The sequence below is a fragment of the Cupressus sempervirens genome, chromosome 4, assembly GCF_028749045.1.
Source record: "Cupressus sempervirens isolate cs-2001-9-10 chromosome 4, ASM2874904v1, whole genome shotgun sequence".
NCBI classification, from domain to species: Eukaryota; Viridiplantae; Streptophyta; class Pinopsida; order Cupressales; family Cupressaceae; genus Cupressus; species Cupressus sempervirens.
The window spans coordinates 545,567,720-545,571,017 of record NC_143121.1 but is presented as its reverse complement, the minus strand read 5'-3'; the positions used below and the strand labels follow the sequence as shown (position 1 = coordinate 545,571,017).

At 40.9% G+C, this 3,298-nt stretch overlaps 1 pseudogene across 1 annotated transcript; it reads left to right on the top strand.

Annotated features, from left to right (window-relative positions):
• The first annotated feature begins 202 nt into the window (after nucleotides 1–202).
• On the top strand, nucleotides 203–2,941 carry LOC149562347 (pentatricopeptide repeat-containing protein At2g03880, mitochondrial pseudogene; annotated as a pseudogene). Its single transcript, XR_016363495.1, has one exon. The product of XR_016363495.1 is annotated as a pentatricopeptide repeat-containing protein At2g03880, mitochondrial pseudogene (transcript).
• The last annotated feature ends 357 nt before the right edge of the window (nucleotides 2,942–3,298 follow it).

The window sequence follows — 3,298 nt, the reverse complement described above, 5'->3', positions numbered from 1 at the left end:
AAAATTAAGTAAGATCAGCAACTAAAACTGCAGTTTCAGCTTTATGCCGAACATCAAAACATTCCGTGCAAGTCTCCAAATCTCCCATACATAAGCCTATCGACTAAAATATATTTACTCAAATTGAACAAACACCTCAAAAATAGTACATATTTAAATTTACTGAAATTGAATAAACACCTCAAAAATTGTACATCTTATGCAGATTACATTTAAGATGTGCATATATATGTGATATTTATTACTCCTGGAAGTGAAAAAAAGCCAAAAACAAACAACTTGATTCGTTAAACAATGGGCAGTGTAACTCCTCACCTTCTCCACAGACACTCTGAAATCAACTCTTCAAGTTATAAATTTAAAGGTACTACCAGACCACGAACATACAGACGGGCTTCCATTACTTTCCCAGCAGGATATAAAGCTGTTGCAGAAAATGAAAAACTGGGGTTTCCTGTTGACAGTGAAGACTATTCATACTTTCATCTCTTGCAGGACTATCCAACTATGAAACCCATAAAAAACCCAAGAGAAGCACATGCCCACATCGTGAAAAGGGGAATAGAGCCAGGTTTGTCTTTGTCTAATCATTTTCTTCGTTGGTACGTCAAATCTGGGGAATTAGAGGATGCGCGACAATTGTTTGACGAAATGTTTAAGCGGGATATGAGCTCATGGGGACACATGATTGCTGGTTATGCTCAAAACAGGCGCAGTTTCGAAGCGCTTGAACTGTTTCTTTTATTGCAAAGACATAAGAGTGAATTGGGTGTGTTTATCCTCACTAGTGCCGTGCAGGCGTGCAGTGGTTTGGATGATTCTGAGCTGGGCATGCAAATGCATGCTTATGTTATAAAATCTAGGGTTGATTGTGGTGTTGGCATAGGAACTGCCCTACTTACTATGTATTTGAACTTTGGTAGTATAAATGATGCGCGCAAAGTGTTCGATAGAATGACGAATCCGAATATTGTCTCTTGGACAGCTATGATATCAGGGTATGCCAAGAATCAACGAAGCGAAGAGGCCGTCCAAATGTTTTCTGCAATGAGGAGTTCGCCGATGAAACCAAACCACTTCACCTTTGCAAGTGTGCTCAGCGCGCTTACTGCCCTTGGAGTTTTAGAAGAAGGGAAAGGAGTCCATGCCTGCGCCATTAAAACAGGATTTGAGGTTGATGTGAGTGTAGGCAGTGCCCTCCTTACCATGTATATGAACTGTGGGAGCATGGAAGATGCATTCAAAATGTTTGAGGGCATGCCCACAGGAAACGTTGTTTCCTGGAGTGCAATGATTGGCGGATATGCTCAGGCTGGGTTTGGTGAGGAGGCATTGAAACTCTTCAGGTCTATGCTACGAACGAGAGTAAAGCCTAATGAGTTCACCTTCTCTGGTGTGCTTAGTGCTTGCACAACCCAAGCAGCCCTGGAACAGGGTAAAGAGGTACATGCACAAATTTTAAGAAACGGATTTGATTCAAACGTAATTGTTGGTAGCGCTCTCATTACAATGTATTCCAGCCGTGGACTCACCAAATATGCAGAGTCGGTCTTTGAAAGAATGAATGAACTAAATATGGTGGCATGGACTGCTATGCTTACAGGATATTCTCAAAACTGCCGATACGAGGAAGCTTTAAAACATTTTGTTAACATGCGACAAGAAGGCTTGAAACCAAACCAAGTCGCCTTTGTAAGTGTTCTCAGTGCATGTGGAAGCCTTGCGAGTTTGGGACAAGGGAAGCAACTTCATGGTTATATTGTCAAAACTGAATTCTTGTCAGATGTTTCCGTAGGGAATGCTCTTGTTACTATGTATGCCAAATGTGGAAGCATAGAAGATGCGCATGATGTTTTCAATCAAATGCCTGATCGAGACCTTATTTCATGGAGTGCAATAATTGCAGGATATGCGCAACATGGAAATGTTAGAAAATCTTTGCAACTATTTGAAAAAATGCAGCAAACAGGCATTAGGCCGGATCTTGTGATCTTTGTCAGTGTGCTTGCTGCCTGTTCAAACGCTGGTCTCGTAGATGAAGGTCGCTACTACTTTGATTCCATGATTCGTGAACATGGTATAAGTCCAAGTCTCGAACACTATACGTGCTTGGTAGATCTTTTTGCCCGCGCAGGGCTCCTGGATGAGGCAGAGGAAATTATTAATAAAATTCAATTAAAACCCGATCTAAAAGTCTGGCGGACCATGCTTAGTTCCTCCATAATGCATGGTGACATGAAGCTAGCACAGCATGCTGCAGAATGTATTCTTAAACTGGAACCAAATAATGCTTCGACATATGTGCTCTTGTCAAATATATATGCTGCAACTGAGAGGTGGGATTCTGTGGAAAAGATCAGGACAATGATGAAAGATATGGGTGCTGAAGAGGAACGAGGGTATAGCTGGATAGAAATTCAGAACAATGTTCATACTTTTGCTTCCAGCGACAGATCACACCCACAAGCAGAAAAGATCTATGCAAAAATGGATGAACTCTCCCGGAAAATACGCGAGGAAGGCTATGTTCCCAATACAGAATTGTTGTTAAATGATGTACAGGAGCAACAAAAAGGTCAAGCAGTTTGCTACCACAGCGAGAATCTGGCCATTGCATTTGGGCTCATAAGCAACTCTTCTGAAACGCCTATAAGAGTTTTCAAGGATCTCCGGATTTGTGGTGATTGCCATACTTCCACCAAGTTAATTTCAAAGATTGTTGGTCGAGAAATTATTGTGAGGGACACCAATCAATTCCATCATTTTCAGAATGGGTTATGCTCATGTGGAGATTATTGGTGATTCGGACTACAGAATATCTGCGAGGGCAGGCAACTTGTTGGCATAATATTTAGCAATTTGTGACAAGGGCTTAGTCACCTTCTGTGTACTATAAGTTGAATAGATGTATTGAATATGGAAAATTATTCTTTTGGCACAATGATAACCCCACTCTAACAAGTGGTCTCAAGCTTAATCACAGGTTCAAATCTTAAGACCCTCAGATAACGTTGACGAAGAGATTGTTGGCAAAATATCAGCGTTCCCTTGAGATTTGTGACAAAGGCTTAACTGCCTCACTGTATCGGACACTAACAGGCAATGGCAACCCCTCTGTAACACTGTTGGCATTGCTTTTCGTCATAACATGGAAAAAAGGTTAGCGCAAAACAGAATGGAAAAATATAAAAAGTAGTTGTTTCTCCTCAATAGTCCCTAGTTTAGGAATTGAGCCTTCTATATAACAAAATAAGTTTAAGATTAGAATATGTCTCTGATGCAGAACCCCCTAAGCTTT